Below are 21,903 nucleotides of genomic sequence, written 5' to 3' on the forward strand. Positions count from 1 at the left end.
CCTTCTGGACCATTCCACCACCGCCACCTACAACGGCAAGGAGTGGGAGCCCAGGGACAAGCCCCTGGCGAAGTCATAAGTATCCGGCCACAATAGCATTTCTGGTATGTTTGTTTTATTGCTTATTATCATGCCAGACGTACACTTGCAGTCCAGCCAAATCCTACATCGAGGTATCCTCTTCGTAGGGGTCTCTGGGCCCGTCGGCGATGAACAACGATTCACTCCCGACAGTGTCCTCCACCAGGCCCGCAGACGGCACCGAGGTGTTGTCTCAGAGGATACCGGGCCAAGGGGAGACAGTTCTGGAGACGCCCCTAGGCAAAATCCCAGTCGCCGGGCACATGGGGGGGGGGGAGACCCCCATGGACTCCGGTAACGGGGCCGCAACATGTTTGCCCCCCAGCCGGATACGGCTCCGGAACCCCCAGTGGTTCCGAATTCAGGCAGGCAGCCTCTATCTAAGGGGGGCGAGCCGCCTATATCGATGACCTCTGTCCATCTAGAGGCATCGGACAACTTGCTGGAAGCGCTTCACGGCGCTTCCATTGATGAAGAACATCGTACTCTTATGAGTACGGTGATTGAGAAGGTTTGTTCCGCCAAAAGCGGATTGATAGAAGCCTGCGCTAGCCTCCTAACAGGCTTTGAGGTAAGTAAAGTGATATATATATATATATATATATATATATATATATATATATATTTGATTGTACCATACACGCAAGGTGTACATTGTATAGATAGTAGCCCCTGAGACTCTGGTTGCCATACGGACGAGGCGAGCAGAGGATCATATGATAGCGCTGATTTTGTGCGCAGGTGATTGCAGATCCGGCGGCTGACCGGACTGCTGAATTTGCCGAACTGAGGCAGCAACTTGATGTGGCGGATGCGGACATCACGCTTGTGAACAAGCATCTTGACGAGGCACAGGGTATGTTTATTTAAGTGGTCAGCAAATATTAATAAGAGCATGATGCTAGGATTTATAATATGCTTTGACTGCAGATGGAGCTGCCGCCGTGGAGACCCTTTGGGCAGAACTTGCCCGGGCCAAGGAGCAAGCCAGGAGAAGTGATGCGGCCGCGCTAAAGGCAGCCGAAGAATTAAAAGTCAAATAGGCTGCTGATCACCAAAGTAAGGATAAAATAGCCAACATGGCTCTTGAGCTGCAAAATACCGTGAGCCGATATGAGCTTCTCGAAAGGGAAAACCAAACGAAGACAGATGACCTAAAGTAGGCCTTGCAAGCAGCAAAGGAAACTCGCTCTGAAATCAGATCAGCGTGGGAGGAGCTTCGGCAAGCTGGTGATATCGCGGCTGGGAAGGCCTTTTTATTGCGAACGAAGTTCGGCGATCCAAAGTATGCCCCTCTTGATCAATTGTGGAGTTCTTCAGATGCATACTTGGATTTAGCAAAGAGTGTTGCTGATGCGACGGAGTATTTCAAAGATCGAGAAGATCATGAGGAAGAAATTTTTTTTGGTCGTAGTTCAGTAATCCAAGGCGCCCGCTACTGTTGAATGAGCAAATGGCTGAATGGGCCGAGCTCCATAGGTTATCCGGGCTTGCTATGAAGGCCGTCGTGGACCACCTATGGCCAAAAGAACCAAGTCCGGATAGTTATTTTGATTTGGTGCAATGATTTATTCGTGTTGTGCCACACATCGACACTGTCAAGAGGTCGGCGTGCATAGAGGGTGCACGGATGGCCCTTGCCCGTGTTAAGACATATTGGGCAAAGATGGAGGCCACCAATATTGTAACCGGGGGTCCACCCGGGGGCCAGGACTCGCCCGAGCACTATTTTGAAGAAGTATTAGAAGGTGCCAGTTTAATAGAGGCTCAGTGCTCAAAGAATACCATGTTCCAGTGACATGTATCTTGATTGTAAAAACAATGCTTTTGATAATAAAGGCTATATTTATACTTTTGCCCGTAAAGTATTGTAGTGCCTCCTGTGTGGCCGTTTATGTATATATGTATATAACCTGAAAGTTTGTAGTCGTCGGCTTCAGCCCCCTCGCATATAATGCGGGGCTGTTCGGCAAAGCGCGTAATCACACTTGATCAAACGTCTTGGTCCGTTAAGGAGGTGGTGGCACGCCAAACGAGGCAATCAGACTATATAGCTTTAACACTTTCACTTAGCCGTAGGAGTTTGACGGTGGGGCTACTATACAGCCCCTGGTATGTCCGTGTTCATCCGAATACGGTGCATGTACATACGTGACCGGGAAACTGGTCCTTCGTTAATGTGGAGGAATCGCGAAGATTCCGCTGAGTCATCGAGTGGTTGACCAGTCTCTCACTTTATCATGACAGTCAGTTTTCGGCTTTCTCTACTGAGGTGCTCATCCAGATGAACCAGGGCACAATCACAGTAGTTCTCCCGGTGCTACCTTAGCCGATAGAGCGGAACATAAGGTAGCAAAACACGGGACTGGGCAAACCCAACTATTGACCAAAGACATGATTCGGAGCTGATGCATATAAGGACAAACTCGCGACGCTGAACACTCCCGAAGGTATTCGGACTTTTCAACATATACTGGGATGAGTACCGCCCTCGATAATGATCCCTAAATTTCCAAGTACCTGCATTAATCTGGCGTGACGAAAGAGCGGCTGTGGTGAGGGCATAAATCCCCAAAACACATTAGTTGCTGCCCTTGTAACGTCAATTTTAGATCGGCGAATCATAAACTTGCCAATAACGCCAGTATCCCTCTTGGTTATTTTAAGTGCCATGAGGGTCTGAGGCAACAAGAGACAATAAAAAAGGTTTACACAGGGTCTTAATCTAAAAAGAAACCTTTGAACGGGGCACTACTGCACGTCTGCACCTTTGTCTCTGTTGTGCCGTATCCTGAAAGGGTGTGATGGTCATCTATAAAAAAAAGGAAAACCCCAGGTGAAAGAATCTGTTGTGACCGTGCGAAAAGTTGATTATTCTTAATGAACCATGAGAGTTCAATCTATTGAGTATTAATAGGGTCCAACCGAACTATGGACCCTTTGCATGCGGGCAGCCCCTAGCACCACTTGTGGGGGCCTAGCCATTAATCAAGCTCAGGTTTATCTGGGCTGTTTACAACTAGTGGTGCACCGGACACGTCTAGCCATGTTCGTGGTCTCGAAGACCGATCAGTTATTCGGGGTGGAGAGGCCGTTTAGTGATTCGGCTGCTAGAGCCGCCATGTAGTCTTCCGCATGAAGAGAACGCTCTGTGCCGCGTAGACCGAACATCTTAAGTTTGAGATAAGCGTAGTGCGGTACTGCGTTGAAACGAGCGAAGGCCGTTCTTCCGAGTAGAGCATGATAACCGCTTCGGAACGGAGCGGTGTCGAAGATTAGTTCTTCGCTTCAGAAGTTGTCGGGAGAACCGAATACGACCCCTAATGTTAGAGAGCCCGTGCAGCAGGCCTCTACGCCTGGTATTACTCCTTTAAAGGTAGTACTGCTTTGGCTGATTCTTGACGGGTCTATCCCCATCTTGCGGACAGTGTCCTGATATATCAGATTAAGACTACTGCCGTTGACCATGAGGACTCGGGTGAGATGGTACCCATCAAGCATTGGGTTGAGCACCAAGGCAGCTGAAACTCCATGCCGGATACTAGTCGGATGATCCCTGCGCTCGAAAGTGACCGGGCAGGCCGACCATGGGTTGGATTTGGGGACGATGGGCTCTACAGCGTATATGTCCCGGAGTGCGCGCTTGCGCTTCCTCTTTGGTATGTGGGTTGCGTAAATCATGTTCACTGTTTTGACCTCTGGTGGAAATTTTTTCTGTCCCCCAGTGTTCGGCTGGCGAGGTTCGTCCTCGTCTTCACTTGGCGGCTCCCTCCCCTTGTGTTCGGCGTTAGCTTGCCGGCCTGCTTGAAGACCCAGCATTCTCTGTTGGTGTGATTCGCAGGTTTCTCAGGGGTGCCATGAATCTGACAGGATCTGTCTAGAATTTTGTTTAGGCTGGACGGTACATCTCCACTGTCTTTAAATGGCTTTTTCCGTTGACCGGGTCGAGAGCCCCTAAATTTGGCGTTTACCACTGTGTTGTCTTCATTGTTTTGACGCTTGTTTTTATTGCGTCACAACTTCCCATTGCCATCCCTGATTTCAGATGTGCCTGGGTTGCTGGTGCCGCTGAGGGCCAACCAACTGTCCTCTCCCGCACAAAAGCGGGTCATAAGAGTTGTTAAGGCTGCCATTGTCCTCGGCTTTTCCTGGCCGAGGTGTCTGGCAAGCCATTTGTCCCGGACGCTGTGTTTGAAAGCTGCTAGGGCTTCAGCATCCGGACAGTCGACGATTTGGTTCTTCTTGGTGAGAAATTTGTTCCAAAGCTTACGGGCTGATTCTCCGGGTTGTTGGATTATGTGACTTAAATCGTCTGCATCCGGAGGTCGGACATAGGTCCCTTGAAAGTTAGCCCTGAAAGCATCCTCGAGTTCCTCCCAACTTCCAATTGAATTTTCGGGGAGGATTTTCAACCAGTGCCGAGCTGGTCCTTTCAACTTGAAGGGCAGGTATTTGATGGCGTGGAGATCGTCTCCACGAGCCATATGGATGTGAAGAATAAAGTCCTTAATCCATACTGCAGGGTCTGTCCTTCCGTCGTATGACTCGATGTTTACGGGTTTAAGCCCCTCTGGAAATTCATGATCCAGCACCTCATTGGTGAAGCACAGGGGGTGCGCAGCGCCCCTGTATTTGGATGTGTCGTGACATGTGTCCAACGGCTGTAGTGTTCGGTGTTGATTCCGAGCTGGTAGTCGATCAGTGTAGTCGGTTTGGTGGCCGTGATCCTGCGTAGGAGCACGCTTCCTAGATCCATAGATGGACCTGGCCATACCGGCTCTTTTGTCCAGGTGCTCACGTAGATCGTGTGCTGACTTGTGTGTGGCGTCATTAGCCGCTCTGTCTTGGCCATGGGGTGGTCGGTCCAGTAGATCGGCCGTATTGTTCTTCCGCGGAATGGGCGCGATAGCCTCGTCGTCGAAATCGGGCAGCAGCTTGCGTTTTGGGTAGCTCTTTGTGTGGCGATCACTGTTATATTTCGTCAGTGTCGAGCGCTTTGTTCCATCTGTGGTTGAGCGTATCCTGCGCGGCTTTAAGCCGTTGCTTCTGCTTCTTCAAGCTCCTCGCGGTGGCAATAAGCCTTCTGTGGAGGTGCTCTTGTTCCAAATGCTTTTCCGGGATGATGTGTGCATCGTCGTCCGGACTGTTCTCCTCTCCGGAGATAGGTTTATAAGTTTTGTCCTCGGCATCGCTGTGATCGAGCAGCGGCCTTGGACTATGTTTGCCGTCCCCTAGCTCATCCTGCTCCATCGCTGGGTCCACGGGGTCGTTGTTATGTTTAGCCTCATCCAGGGTATTATTCTTTCTTGTGCCGGTATCGCTGTTTTTGCTATGGTGGGCTTTAGAGCGGCGCCGTTGACGTCGGTGTTTTGTTTGCTTCTCAAGGGGATTATCCTCCATTGCATCATCGCCATTGCTTTCTTTGGGTGTGTCCACCATATATATATCATATGATGAGGTGGCCTCCAGCGCCCTAGGGGCGGTGGTTCCCATTTTTCTCCGGCATCATCGTCCATACCGTTGATGTCTTCGGAGTCAAATTCAAGCATGCCGGTTGAGTCGTTAACAGTGGCTATTATGTGGGTGGTGGGTGGGTAACGAATTCCTTCGTCGTCCGCTCCCCACTCGAGCCGGACATAATTCGGCCAAGAGTCTCCTGACAAGGAGAGAGATTTTAATGAGTTTAGCACATCGCCCAAGGGCGAGTGCTGAAAGATATCCGCCGAGCTAAACTCCATGATTGGTGCCCAGTCAGATCCGATGGGCACGGATGCACGCGGTTCAGAGCCCATGGCCGGAGACAAGTCCGAGGGTCTGATGATACATGCCTCTTTGGAAGTGAGACATGTGTTCGGCTCCATCGCCACTGGGTGTGCGGCCTCCGTGGCGGGGTCCATCCACCCATCCTTGGCACGATCTGCTCTGGATTTAAAGCCAGGGCAGTTGCAGGTGCTCCTGAACACCTTCCGATGGCCGATCTAGGTCATGCTCGTCGCGACTGTAGGGTGTACCTGTCATGGGCTCGAATCTGTCGTAGATCAAGTCTCTAGGGATGTCGGCAGTGTAGTTTAGGCTTCCAAACCTGACCTGATGGCCAGGGGCGTAGCTATTGATCTGCTCCAGATGGCCAAACGAGTTGGCCCGCAGTGCGAAGCCGCCAAATACGAAGATCTCCCGGGGAGGAAAACCTCGCCCTGGACCGCATCATTGTAGATGATTGAAGGAGCCATGAAGCCTTACGGTGACGACATAGTGGAACTCTCAATGAAAGCACCAATGTCGGTGTCAAAACCGGCGGATCTCGGGTAGGGGGTCCCGAACTGTGCATCTAAGGCTAATGGTAATAGGAGGCGGGGAACACAATGTTTACCCAGGTTCGGGCCCTCTCTATGGAGGTAATACCCTACTTCCTGCTTGATTGATCTTGATGATATGAGTATTACAAGAGTTGATCTACCATGAGATCGTATAGGCTAAACCCTAGAAGCTAGCCTATGATTATGATTGTTGTTGTCCTGCGGACTAAACCCTCCGGTTTATATAGACACCGGAGGAGGCTAGGGTTACAGAGAGTCGGTTATAGAGAAGGAAATCTACATATCTGAATTGCCAAGCTTGCCTTCCACGCAAAGGAGAGTCCCACCCGGACACAGGACGAAGTCTTCAGTCTTGTATCTTCGTAGTCCAACAGTCCGACATAAGCATACAGTCCGGCTGTCCGACGACCCCCCTAATCCAGGACTCCCTTAGGGGGTAAAGTCAAAGTAACCATGTGTCCAAAACATCAAGGAGGAAATCCGAGGAATCACCCTCCATGGTTTCCTTCTTGATGTAACCATCAAGGTGAAATAGGAGGAATCACCCTCGAGGTTCACACTTGAGGTGTTGCACTACAGAGTCGTATCGGGAGTGGTGAAGGAGGAATCACCCTCGACAGACCATGATTGATTAGCTACACTACAGCGTTATCATTAGGAGTGCATCACGAGGTATCACCCTCGGCACTCGATAGTAGCCCTGCAGTGTCGTACAACTAAAGGGGGTGAGGTGGTGTATCGGGCTCTGGACGTCGATCACGTTGATCGAGTCACCGGTCATCAAGCCGGGGCAACTAGGACACGGTGAGGGGTCATTGATGGATCACTAACCAATCTAAACTAAGCAGTTTAGGATAATCATGTAAGGTAGAAAAGCAGGCTATGCATCAGAATAGGAGCAATCAAATACAGTAGCAAAATCTAATGCAAGCATGAGAGAGAATGAAATGGGTGATATAGGAATGATCAAGGGGTTTTGCTTGCCTATTTGCTGAAAAGGAAGAAGGGTCGTCGGTGACGTAGTCGATCACAGGGGCAGCGTCGGTCTTAGGGTCTACCGGAAAGAAGAGGGGAAGAAACAATATATATGTAGCAAACAAGTGCATCACTAAGCATGACATGGCGATATGTAGTGCTAGGCGTGACCTATCGCTTTACTACACGATACCGGTGAAGGGGGAAAACATCTGGGAATGTTTTCCCGAAGTTTGGTATTTTCCGGACAGAGGAATTGGAGGGGACAGTTCCATGTTCAGCATGCTAGGGGCATGTGACAAATGAACATATTGCATATTCAGATTCGTTGTATTTTTCTGAGCAACTTTCATGTATAAATTATTTTCATCCGAGTTACAGATTATTTTATATTAATTTTCAAAGTTTTAATCAATTTTTGAAATTACTATTATTTCTAGATTAAATGCAAAATTGCTAGGGGCACACATCACTGTGTACACATAAGTGTACACAGGCTGACATGTGGGCCAGGGGGGCCCAGTTGACTAGTCAAACTTTGACTGGTCAATGATGTCTACTACGCAACCTTCTTCTTGTAGACTCGTGTTGGGCCTCCAAGCACAAAGTTTTGTAGGACAGTAGCAATTTTCCCTCAAGTGGATGACCTAAGGTTTATCAATCCGTGGGATACATAGGATGAAGATGGTATCTCTCAAACAACCCTGCAACCAAATAAGAGAGAGTCTCTTGTATCCCCAACACACCTAATACAATGGTAAATTTTATAGGTGCACTAGTTCGGCGAAGAGATGGTGATACAAGTATAATATGGATAGTAGATATAGGTTTTTGTAATCTGAAAATGTAAAAACAGCAAGGTAACTAGTAACAAAAGTGAGCAAAAATGGTATTGCAATGCTTGGAAACAAGGCCTAGGGTTCATACTTTCAGTAGCAAAGCCTCTCAACAATGATAACATAATTGGATCATATAACAATCTCTCAACGTGCAACAAAGATTCACTCCAAAGTTCCTACTGCAGAGTACATAAGATGAAATTGCTTGTGGGTTATGAAACCACCTCAAAGTTATTCTTTCCGATCAATCCATTGTGCTATTCCTATAAATGTCACAAACAGCCCTAGAGTTCATACTAAAATAACACCATATGACACTTGTACAACTAGGTTCTATACAAACGGTTTTTAACCCCTTTCCGCAACGGTGTTTTGAATTGTCGCCAAGTGAGTGACTGCAATAGGGGGGTCCCTCCCACACGACCCAGAAGCCGTTGGGGATAGGGAGCCTTGATGCATACAATTTTCCCTACTAAACTGTTTCTGATATCTCGAATATCCGAAACGCTCCATCCTTGCAACTCGTTTGGGATCGCATTTCCATCATAGTCAGTATTCTATGGTGCTACGTTTACGATGTGCGGCCCATCACAAACAGTTCACAATTATAGAAGCAGACAATCACACACATTTACTCTTCCTCGACTGTATGCGATTCTATGTGCGAGCGCACATAGTTGTCGCTATAAAACTGTATGCGAAGCTTGAGTACACCCCACATGATTCATCCGTTGTACCCATGTCGGATGAAGACCTATCGCACGCGTTCTTCTATGACCAAACGTTTGCAACGCACAGAACATCACAAACAGTCCATAATTGCGAAGCGTGTGTGATAAGGTGACTATCGCAAACATTTAATAAGAAAGAACTGTGTGCGATGCTGTTGTTAATCGCACTTGTTTTTTCTTGGCTGATCGTGTGTGCAGTAGAGATTGATCGCACACATAGTGGATCCTAGGAACATTTATGGTGTCCAAGTCTGTCGCAGACATTTCGCTTTCGCAAACCGTGTGCAGTGTAATCCCTAATTTAAAAATCACATGTTTTGAATTTGAAAGTAGGCAATCACTTATTTCATATCCAACCATGTTTATTACAAATACAGGTTCAACCACGAATGCATAATTCGATGCACAGGTACATATACTGAAGAACCACATATGCACCAAGTAAATAATGATGAACTATAGTTCTAATAAAGACTTTAAAGAGAGAGACGAAATACATTCTGGTTGCTGGAGAAGGTGAAGCGGAATGCCCATATTGTGCCATACTCCATGCGTAATGCGTGCACGACTCTAGGCCAACCCCTTGTGGTGGCTGCCCATCCATCATTCACTGTCTTCAGGACTTCTCGATGCTCATTGTAGTGTGGATGAAATACTTTAACCTTCATTGCGTGTCCACTGTCGGTGTCAAAACCGGCGGATCTCGGGTAGGGGGTCCCAAACTATGCGTCTAAGGATCGAAGGTAACAGGAGGCAGGGGACACGATGTTTACCTAGGTTTGGGCCCTCTTAATGGAGGTAATACCCTACTTCCTGCTTGATTGACTTTGATGAGTATAGGGGTTACAAAAGTTGACCTACCTCGAGATCGTAATGGCTAAACCCTATATGTATATCCTATATGATTGTGATGATCTTTACGGACTAAACCCTCCAGTTTATATAGACACCGGAGGGGACTAGGGTTGTACAAAGTTGGTTTACAGAGGAAGGAAACTACATATCCGGATGCCAAGCTTGTCATCCACGCAAAGGAGGGTCCGATCTGGACACGGGGGAAGGCCCTCTATCTTGTATGTTCATGACTCATCAGCCCGACCCATATCACATTGGCCGGCTCCCCGAGGACCCCATAATCCAAGACTCCCTCAGTAGCCCCTGAACTTGCTTTCAATAACGACATTGTATCCGTCTTCATGTCTTCGGCTTTGCAAGGCGGGTTCTCCACTGTACTTCGTATAGCTCGGCCTTTTACTTTAAATACCATACCCTTCAGCTTCCTTGCCACCGTTGCCTCAGCCTCCATGTGTCAAATGAATACGAAGGGTCTAAGAATTTTTGCAAATAACCCCTCGTCCATATGAGGAAGGCGTCTATTTAAAGAGATCGATCTCAGATACCATTCCTCACCAGGCAAAAATCCTTAGATCTTGACATAGGAATTCATCCAAACATGGCTAGCACCTCTAGCTGTTTCTCGCCCCCACTCGGTCCTCAAAAAGGAGATTGGGAGAGCTTTTCAATGTCCCACACCCAGTTGACCAAGCTTCAGACGCAGGGATATCTCCCACCCGTGGATCTAGTCCCCGTTCGGGCGGGACTAACTTCTATCAACGGGGAAACCCTGACGGAGAACTTCCCTAATCCTACTAAAGGGGAATGGGTGTGCTTTGTTTCTTTCCTGCTGAGGGGCGTGGGATTTCCGATTCATCCTTTCCTCAGAGGTCTTCTAGAGTATCATGGCCTCCAACTGCACAATCTCACGCCGGGCTCCATCCTGCATATTGCAGGCTTCGTTGCTCTTTACGAGCCCTTCATAGGCTGCGAGGCCCATTTTGATTTGTGGAGGAAATATTTCTGCCTCGTCCCCCGCTCCCAAGAGGGATCCATATTGGAGGTGGGCGGTGCGGAAGTATGGCGCATAGCCGGAACAGGATACCTGTCCGACACTCCGAAGAAGGCGGCCGAAGAGCGGCCCTCAGAATGGTTCTACATTGAAGATGTTGTTCTCCCTGACCCAATCCGACAAGGTCTTCCTGAATTTTCCACTGCTCCTTTAAAGAAGCGTGCCAGCTGGCGTCACCGAAGCTATGAAGAAGAATACATTGCAGAGATTAAGAGGCTAGTGAGCAAGATCAGAATACTCGCCCGTTTCGGACTATCCATAGTTGAGGTAATGGCGATTTCAATAACGCGATGCGTCCAACCACTTCAATTCAGAAGGCTCTCCATGTGGCATTACAATGGGGAGGACGATGCGTCGCGCTGTGGGCGCAAGGGGCCGGTCAATTTTGCCGCTTTGGGCGCCATGTTGGCTGATGTTTACAAAGGGGAGAAGGAAGACTTAACTCGCCTTAAATGCCGAGAAGGTTTCTCCATGTATAACCCCATCTATTGGGTAAGTTTTCAATCATAGGCCTCACTCAATCTTTTTTCTTTAATTAAGCTTAGTCGAATTTTAATACGGCTACCCTTAACAGGAATGGAGAAAGGTCGTCGCAGGGATCTACAGCCCCGCTCCACAACCGGAGAACCATAATCGAGACCTAGATCCCGGATTTGAAGAGGATCCGGATATATTTATTGAATTAAAGGAAGGAGTCTTTCATCAAACGAGCTACGATGGCACGTAGGTGGCCATTATAGCCGATTACCCCGGCCTTCTCCCTTCCTCCCATGTAAGTACCCAGGAGACACCTTCTCAAAGAGAGTTTTCCCCTTGCAACACACCTGTCGCACTATATCCTGCTCCCAAGGGGCGACGCTCATCCCATTGTGCTGCGACAAAGGCGTCTTTTGTGAAGACGACACTCGCACGGGGTGCGTCTTTGAAAAGAAAGGCAAACAATGATACTGCCAGGCCCTCTCCTTTGTCAAAGAGGTATAGTTCTTTAACACACACTCAATGGATATATCAGACGGTGATGTTTTTTGCTGTGCCATATCGCAGGAGGAGTGTGCGCTGGACTGTATCTGGATACCTAGCCGGCCATGCGCAGACTAATTTGGCCCCGGGCCCTACCACAAGGATTGGAGGGGAGGCGAGAGCAATGCCGGATTGTCATCTCCTAGAGGATTCGGATAATGTATCCGTCACCAACTCCGAATTGGAGAGCACGATGAATCATCGGCAGCGGAGAGCGACTATGCGTGACCCAAATTTCACCAAAGAGGCATTCAATGCTTTCAGCTCAACAATGCTTACATCCGAGCTGCTCGGGATGGACTTGCTGGAGCCACTCACCAACTTTCAAAGGATATGCGGGTAAGTATTTTTGGTGCAGATTCAATAAGCATATACTAGTAGCCCCCGAGTCTTGAAGCAGTTGTCCTAACTAATCTAAGGGTCATTACATTCGCAGGTACTCACGGATAGAAATAACACATTATCCAAGGAGCTAGAGGAATGTCGAACTAAGCTAACTGTTGCCACCGCCGAGCTGGAAAATTTAAAGAAATCCAAGAAGGCACCTGATGGTAAGTAGAACAGCAGTCCGGAAATAAGATTCCATGGCTACAACAATGTTGCTTAATTATGCATCGTTTTGTTGGTAGGTTCAACATATCAGCTGGAGGATAAGCTAAGGGCTGCTCAAGCGGACAAACAACATGCCGAAGGGCAAGAAGCCGCTGGTCAATGTGTATTGACACAGACCATTAATGAGAAGAACAAACTATAGGATGCAAATTTCAAGCTAGCCGAAGAACTGAAGGATTTAAGAGCCCAACTATCGGATGCTTTGAAGGAGAACAGGAAGCTGAAAGGCATCATATTCAGTATGCTCTTTAACCTGACTTTCACATGGTCTCCTGTTTGAAATTTTTATAAGTTTGTTTCTGTAGGTGTGCCAACCGGATGTCCCGAGGGAGAAGTGTCTGGATTCCAAGGTGACCTGCTACAAGAGCTATCTAAAGTGCACGAGCGAGCTCAGTAAGCATTGAGGAATATGGCCAAGGCTTTATGGCCATCTGATGCACCTCCAAGAACTATGGAGGAGCTTGTGAATTTATTCAAGGGAGCTCAGCATGTCGGGAAGGCGCACGAGAGGCCTGGGCCATGGTGAAAAAGCGGTACACCAGACTTGATCCCAATCATATGGCCCTGGTCGGACCTCGGGGACCAGATGGACAAGAAATTCCAGTTAGCTTAGTGTACGTCCAAGTAAAAATAACCGCTAAGTTTTCTCAACAAGATTGTAAACTAGACAACCTGCTAGAGGGTCTAGAGGAGGAAGAAGTTTTGAGTCCAAGTAGCAATGTACTTTCTCAACAAACTTATCTCCGGCCAAATTGTAAAACGATTGTCATGGCAGACTTTCTGCTTCGACCTCCAGAACCCGAGGTTCGGAGTGTTTCCGGATATTGTACCATAGGTGAACACCAAGGTATGTTTGGAAACCAGGCAGTCTGGTCATAGTTTCTTAAACAGACAAGTTGTATTCAGGGAGTTATGTTATATTACATTTAATCGTAAGAAACATCTTCCAGAGAGAATAGTTCCGTTAAGGGTTCCTCTCCCTGGGCCAGCATGCATTTTTGTGCATGCATAAGCTGTGATGGTAAAAACCAAAGTACACGGTATAATTTGGGGGATCATATTGTTGTGAGGGCAGTTCGTCTGTTGTCCGCCGACCAATTATTCCCTCAAGAACGCTAGCTTTCGGCTTCACCCGTCTGAGGTACATGTCCGGATGACCTGGCTGTAACAATCGCAGAGGTGCTCCCTTTATACCCTAGCCGAACAAATGGGAATGTAGGGAAGCACAGGAGCCAGGCAACCCAGTTTGGCAAAACCTTAAGTCATAAAGGTGCATATAATGGCGAAGACAAGACACATATGAGTAGACAACACATATATACGGTGAGCTTGATGCTCGAAAAATAATGATGATATTAAGCTTCTTTGAAAAGAAGCCCCCAGAGCTTCTGTGAAAAGAAGCCCCCAAGTATTATGGGGTTTGTACATTTAATGATGTATGCCCCTCAAGTATGCGGTTTATCCGAACACTGGCTAGAAGTCGTATAAAAACGAAAAGAAGAAAGTGAGAAGGAGAAAAGAAGGGATGAAAAAAGGTATAAGTGTGAACTTAGGCGTAGAATCTTCGGAGCCGAGGAGCGTTCCATGGGTTTGGTTCCAGATGATTATCTGAAACGTTGGGAAGGCGACAGGCTCCTCCAGAATCTATAATGAAGGGACCCTCCCGTTTGGGCTTGAGCTTGTCCTTTTTCTTCTCTGGTAGGCGTAGAACGAGTTCTCCGACATTATAAGTCTTTGCTCATAGTTCCCTGCTTTGATATCGCCGAGCTTGTTGTTGGTAAAATGCGGAATGGGCCTTCGCGACATCGCGCTCCTCCTCCAAGCCGTCCAGATTGTTCTGCCAATCGAGCTTGGCCTCTCTCTCTTCATACATGCGCACTCGAGGTGAGTCATAAATAATGTCGCAAGGCAAAACTGCCTCTGTGCCGTACACCATGAAAAAGGTGTATATCCGGTCGTGCGATTGGGCGTGGTCCGCATCCCCCAGAGTACAGAATCAAGTTCTTCAACCCAGTGCTTGCCTAATTCTCGCAGAGATCACACTAGTTTTGGTTTGATGCCGCTCATTATCAAGCCGTTGGCCCGTTCGACATGACCGTTTGTCTGAGGGTGATATATGGAGGCGTAATCGAGCTTGATGCCCAAATTAGCGCACCAGGTTTTCACCTCATCGGCCGTAAAGTTAGAACCGTTGTCAGTAATGATACTATGCGGGACACCATAACGGTGTATGATACCGGATATGAAGTCTATAACCGGTCCGACTTCGGCCGTTTTGACTGGTTTGGCTTCTATCCACTTAGTGAACTTGTCGACCATAACCAGTAAATATTTCTTCTTATGGCTTCCCCCCTTTAAGGGGTCCGACCATGTCTAGCCCCCAGACCACAAAAGGCCAAGTAATGGGAATGGTTTGTAAGGCACTGGGCGGCATATGGCTTTGATTGGCGAAAAGCTGGCATCCAACACAGCGCTGTACAAGGTCCTGTGCGTCTGCTAGGGCCGTGGGCCAAAAGAAACCCGTATGGAAGGCCTTGCTTACAAGGGCCTGGGCTGCGGCATGATAGCCACCAAGACCGGCGTGTATTTCAGCCAAGAGATGCCGTTCCTCTTATTCGGAGATACATCTTTGAAGTACTCCAGTGGTACTTTTTTTGTATAGTTCCCCTTCATGAATTTTGTAAGCCTTCGAGCGTCAAACAATACGACGGGCCTCAGTCTGATTAGCAGGCAGCTCGTTCCTAGTAAGGTAGGCGAGGAAAGGTTCAGTCCACGGGGCAATTACAACCATGATTTCGTGGGCCGATGGTGTTATTTCGGTGCCCGAACCCTCGATGATATCGGAATTGTGTTCGGAATCTGGGCGTATGATCGGCTCCGGAACGGTGTTGCCGCTATTGTCCTGCCACACTACGGATGGCTTGAAGAGCCTCTCCACAAAGGTGTTAGGTGGGACGGGGTCGCGTTTGGCGCCCATGTGGGCGAGAATGTCCGCAGCTTGATTACTCTCTCGAGACACATGATGAAACTAGAGCCCCTCAAACCGAGCTGATATTTTGAGTACGGCATTGTGGTAAGCCGCCATCTTCAAATATTTTGCGTCGAAGTCTCTATTTATCTGAGATATTGCGAGGTTTGAATCCCCACGCACTTCGAGGCATTGTATGCCCATGGAGACGGCCATCCGGAGACCATGCAATAGGGCCTCATATTCGGCTGCATTGTTAGAGTCTGTATACAGTATTTGGATCACATAACGGACTGCGTCTCCTGTGGGGGATGTCAAGACGACACCAATCCCTAGTTCGGCTAGCATTTTAGAGCCATCAAAGTGCATCACCCAGTTGGAATACGTGCCGTACTCTTTACGGAGTTCAGCCTCTGTCCATTCGACGATGAAGTCAGCCAACACCTGAGATTTAATAGCTTGGTGTGGCTTGTAAATTATTTCAAATGGTAAGAGCTCAATGGCCCATTTGGCAATCTGGCCGGTGGCGTCCCGATTGTTTATAATATCATTAAGTGGTACTTCGGAAGCCACCGTGATCAAGCACTCTTGAAAGTAGTGCCGCAGCTTGTGGGATGCCATGAAGACCGCATATGCTATCTTTTGATATTGCGGATATCGGGATTTGCCTGGTGTAAGGACCGTTGATATGTAATATATTGATTTTGAAGTGGGAATTTATGTCCCTCTTCATCTTGTTCTATGATGCGCACCGCACTCACCAGCCGGTGGGTTGCCGATATGTAGTGTAACATCGGTCCTCCGACGTTTGGTGCGGCCAGGAGTGGGTTGCTTCCGTCCACACGAAGTGGCCGGTTCAGCGAAGCAGGTGATACAATCGCAATGCCTTTTCCCCTAGTCTGGAGATAAAACGGCTCAAAGCTGCCATGCATCCAGCTAGTTTTTGGACCTGCCTGAGGTCTGTTGGTGTTGCCCACTGTGACAGGGCTCGGATTTTGGATGGGTTTGCTTCGATTCCTCTATTGGAGACAATGAATCCAAGCAGTTTTCCGGCTGGAATGCTGAAAACGCATTTTTCCGGATTGAGCCGTATGTCATATGCTCGTAGGTTGTCGAATGTAAGGCGTAAGTCATCCACCAATGATTCGTCATGCTTGGTTTTGATGACTACGTCATCTACATATGCCTCCATAGTTTTGCCAATTTGCTTTTCCAAGCATGTTTGAATCATGCGTTGGTAGGTTGCGCCGATGTTCTTGAGACCGAAAGGCATAGTGTTAAAGTAGAAGGGCCCATATGGGGTGATGAATGCCATTGCGGCTTGGTCGGATTCCTTCATGTTAATTTGATGGTATCCGGAGTATGTATCGAGGAAGCACAGGGAATCGTGTCCTGCAGTCGCGTCAATAATATGATCAATGCGAGGTAGTAGGAAGGGGTCCTTAGGGCAAGCCTTATTAAGGTCTTTGAAATCGACACATAGGCGCCAGGATTTATCCTTCTTCGGTACCATGACCAGGTTTACTAGCCAGTCTAGATGTTTGATCTCTCTGATAAACCCGGCTTCGAGTAGCTTGGTCAGCTCCTCCCCCATAGCCCGTCGTTTGGGTTTGGAAAATCGGCGTAGAGTTTGCTTGACTGGTTTGTATCCTTTAAGTATATTGAGACTATGCTTGGCCAGTCTTCGTGAGATACCTGGCATATCCAAAGGGTGCCAGGCAAAAATGTCCCAGTTTTCACGCAGGAATGCGCGTAATGCAGTGTCGACCATCGGATCCAGCTATGCCCCAATGGAAGCTGTCTTCTTGGGGTCCGTTGGGTGGACTTGAAATTTGACTATTTCGTCTACTGGCTTGAAGGAAGTGGATTTGGGTCTCTTATCGAGGATTACGTCGTACCTATCCACTATGGAACGTAGGGTGGTTAGTTCTTCAGCCGCGAAGGCCATGGATACAGCCTCAAGGGCCAGAGATGCGGTTTTGTTTTCGGCGCGGAGTGTTATGTCCGGATCACCGGTGATAGTGATGACTCCATTGGGCCCGGGCATTTTGAGCTTCATATACCCGTAATGGGGTACGGCTGGGAAGCGTGTGAATGCGTCATGCCCCAGCAGGGCATGATACCCGCTGTTGAAAGGTGCCACATGGAAGAGTAACTCTTCGGACCTGGAGTTCTCCGGCGTGCCGAATACCATGTCGAGTTTGATTTTCCCTGAGCATCTTGCTTCCCAGCTAGGAATAATACCTCGAAAGGTTGTGTTACTTTGCTCAATGCGACTCCTGTCCAATTGCATTTTATTGAGCGTGTATTCATACATGAGGTTCAATCCGCTGCCGCCGTCCATTAGCACTTTAGTGAGCCGAAAGCCGTCCATGATTGGGTTGAGGACCAAATTGGCTGGTGCCCGGACTGAGCGGGATCTTGGTTCGTCATCGGCGTTGAAAGTGATTGCCGTATCGTTCCAAGGATTTACTGCTGCCACCTGGAAGACTTTGGCGAGGTCGCGGAGCACCCTTTTGCACCGATTATTTGATGAAAAGGTCTAGAAGTCCATGAATACTTTGAGATCGTTATCCTCCAAAGAGTAATTCTCTGGGGTGTTGTTGGTGAGGATACCCTCACCGCTCTTGGCCACTTGCCGCAATATCCAACATGCTCGGAGGCTATACGTCGGTTCGGTGTCCGGCGCCATGTGAATTTGACAGGGCTTGTCGAGCCATTCCTCGAGGACCATTCTATGCCCCGTGAAGGGCTTGATTTTCTTGTCCACGGGATGATGATTAGGTGCTCCGCGAGGATGCATCCTTTTTGCCCGTCCGGGAGGTGGCCCAAAGGCCTGTGGTTCCCAGGGGGCTGTCTGAGTTTTCTAGGTGCTTTCCATTATGCAGTACTTCTATACTATGTGTGTTAAATCTGCAAAGTGCAGTATGCGACGGCGGTTGAGGGCGTTAAGAATTCCCTCATCCATACAATTGTTGCAAAATACCGAGATCGCGATGTTGTCACAACAATCTTTGATCTTGTTTTTAACAAGGAGGAACCTAGCCCAAAATTGGTGGACTGTTTCCTGAGGCTATTGCTGCATGTACATTATGTTGCATATGTTCAGATGACCGGAATTGCTTGGATACTATTGCTTGTGGTGAGTGGGTGAGATTGAATCTGAACCCTGACCCACTGTGAAGTCTGGATCTGAAAAATTTCTAAAGTTACAAGCTTAGGTTTCAGAGCATCTGGTGAGTTTTTAGCCTCAACACCCGACTCTATGTTCGTAGGACAAGATGTGTCCTCCCGAAGCTGGGTGTCCAGCTCTCCGAGCTCGGAAATCCGAACATACTTTGTTCTCAACGTAGGAGAAGAGTAATTGTCAGCTTGTTCCTCCACAATTGCCACTTGGTGGGTGATCGGCGGAGATCTAATTTCTCTCTGATCGGGTTTGAGCCCAATATGATCATAGTCGGTTGTGACCCCCAGGGCGGCGATGTGATCTAGCTGTTTGTTTAAAGCCGATACATCTGCTGGATCCATCTTGTCGGAGTATTCGGGGCCGATGCGGAGACAATTTTTGGCGACAGGTCGAGCTGCCTTTGGCTTAATGGACGAACAAGCGCCCATGGTGAAGCTGCCAAGCTAGAGGGTTTGCCCTAAAGCTAGGGATCCTTCGGAAGTGATGCTGTCCTTGATGTTAAGACAATCCATCAACCCTTCTATCAACGGCACAGAGGAACTCTCAATGAAAGCACCAATGTCGGTGTCAAAACCGGCGGCTCGGGTAGGGGGTCCCAAACTGTGCGTGTAACGATCAAAGGTAACAGGAGGCAGGGGACACGATGTTTACCCAGGTTCGGGCCCTCTTAATGGAGGTAATACCCTACTTCCTGCTTGATTGACTTTGATGAGTATAGGGGTTACAAGAGTTGATCTACCTCGAGATCGTAATGGCTAAACCCTAGATATCTAGCCTATATGATTGTGATGACCTTTACGGACTAAACCCTCTAGTTTGTATAGACATCGGAGGGGACTAGGGTTGTACATAGTCGGTTTACAGAGGAAGGAAACTACACATCCGGACGCCAAGCTTGTCATCCACGCAAAGGAGAGTCCCATCCGGACACGGGGGAAGGCCCTCTGTCTTGTATCTTCATGGCCCATCAGCCCGACCCATATCGCATAGGCCGGTTCCCCGAGGACCCCATAATCCAGGACCCGCTCATCCACCAATCATGTACTTTGCAAGGTAATGTTGAGGAACTGCTTCGGGAACCACTATGAATGAAAAAGATTCAGACATTGTTATCTAACAACTCATTATGGGTAGTAAAAAGAGAAGGTTGCAGAGTTTGTACATACCATCCTACAACTCACTATTGTGTTGGATAGAGCATAAACAAACATTTTTCTTGCCACCATTCATATCTTTCTGCTAATATCCTTATTAGTTTCCTCACTTGATGCTAGTTCATGAATATCTCATTACCCCATACACAAAAATGGTTGATGTGTGGATCCTTGCCAAGGGCATATGTACCTACAAGCAACAAGTCAATATTAGAAGCTAACAAGTGTCCAGGTCTGGATCTATATGCACTACATTATGGAACGACGAGGGGAGTACAAGCCGAGGGATGAAACTAACGTCGGCAGAAAATGGTGGCCACTCCTGTTGTTGTCCTGCATAAGTAGTGGAAAGGTATGATAAGTACAACAACCTTAACATCAAACAAATATAGCAAAGGTAAACAACATCATCTCCAAATGATAGCTTGAATGTGTTGGTTTCAGCACGCTGTTAAAGTAGATATAAAATGGAAGGCAATGTTACAGACAACAGGCTTAACAGCCATCAAATATTGCAATTCAAACTGGTATTGTTGAAAATGAATAGAACATAGGTAATGCTTAAATATCACACCAGATAAATGTGTAAAACTGAAATAAAGGGCATGTGTTAACTACACCAGGCATAATTGGAACCAAATATAGGCGTTCAAAATGGTATTGATGCAATCGAGCGGCACAGTTCCGACTTGCACATAATGAACATCACATTGTGAATGACTGGAATAAACAAGGCATAATTGATCAGTATAACAACCAAATATAGCCATTGAAAACTGGACAGAGTCTCACTTCAACCAACCTAACAAGCAAATACAGATAAACAAGGCATATGCTTGAGAACTGGACAAATGCTCACTCCAACCAACCTAACAAGAAAATGCAGATAAACAAGGCATCTGCTTGAAAACTGGACAAATGTTTACTGCAACCAACCTAAGAACCAAATACAGATAAACAAGGCATCTGCTTGATAACTGGACAAATGCTCACTACAACCAACCTAAGAACCAAATACATATAAACAAGGCATCTATTAAATAACTGAAGAAATGCTCACTGCAACCAACCTAACAACAAAATACAGATAAACAAGGCATCTACTCACTATAAACAACCAAATATAGCCATTCATGAAACTGAAGTGGACAATTCAAACTTAAATATCACATAGCCCTATTGAACAATACATTTTTGCATAACTGAAATAATTAAACATGGCACCGTTAAAACACCACACAACAAATGCTACTACAAAAAAGGGTACAGGTTGGCAAGTTAGAAAAGGTAAGATTTGCTGATATGATGTTGCCTCACATGTAATGGACGAGATCCTTCCTGTTGGAAGAGCACAGACCCATGGTGCACTCTCTGATGTCACAGATGGACTGTTTCACCTTGGAAGAACCTTTGTGGGTTCCCTCCTTGTGGTCGTGGTCGATGAGATCTGACTTGGCAATTGAGGATCCCAAACCGCCGCCGTAGAATGTGTCCTTCAGAAATGACAAAATGAGCTTGCTGGCATATAAGGATCGCAAATCCTTGACTGCATGGCGGAGGAGATCAGTGGCAGGGCCGCCAAAGAGATCGACGGCGGTTGAACAAGAGGGGCTGGGGATGGACCACTTAATCTGTGACATGGCCCACGTGAAGCCGTCGCTGTCGATGAGCTTGATGTCATAGCCAGCTTTCCCGAGATACATTAATACGCTAGCCCGCTGGCATGAAGCCTTTGGCATGGCAACGTAGTCAACGTCTTCACCGGCTTCCGCGGCGAGGTGTTGCTCCGGGATCGACAGGTCAGGGCGAATGGCGGCCACCTCGCCAATGTCCGCCGAAGAGGCCATGATAAACCTCTTCTTGGCCGAACACTCGTCAGGCTCCCAGGGATACGTGGTCGAGCTTAGGCTACGACATTATGGATCGGGGGAAGTGGATCTGGCGGGGAGGGACACCACATGCCTCATCTAAAAACTCAGGGGTGTGGGGCGACGATATGGGAATCGCTGGGTAACCTGAACTTTATTATCTAAGCTAGGAGGAATGTGCAGAGCGGCAGGGGTTGGTGGCGGCGGGGAGCTAGGGTTTGAGGGGGGGAGGGGGGCGGGTGGGG

The sequence above is a fragment of the Triticum dicoccoides genome, chromosome 6B (assembly GCF_002162155.2).
Source record: "Triticum dicoccoides isolate Atlit2015 ecotype Zavitan chromosome 6B, WEW_v2.0, whole genome shotgun sequence".
NCBI classification, from domain to species: domain Eukaryota; kingdom Viridiplantae; phylum Streptophyta; class Magnoliopsida; order Poales; family Poaceae; genus Triticum; species Triticum dicoccoides.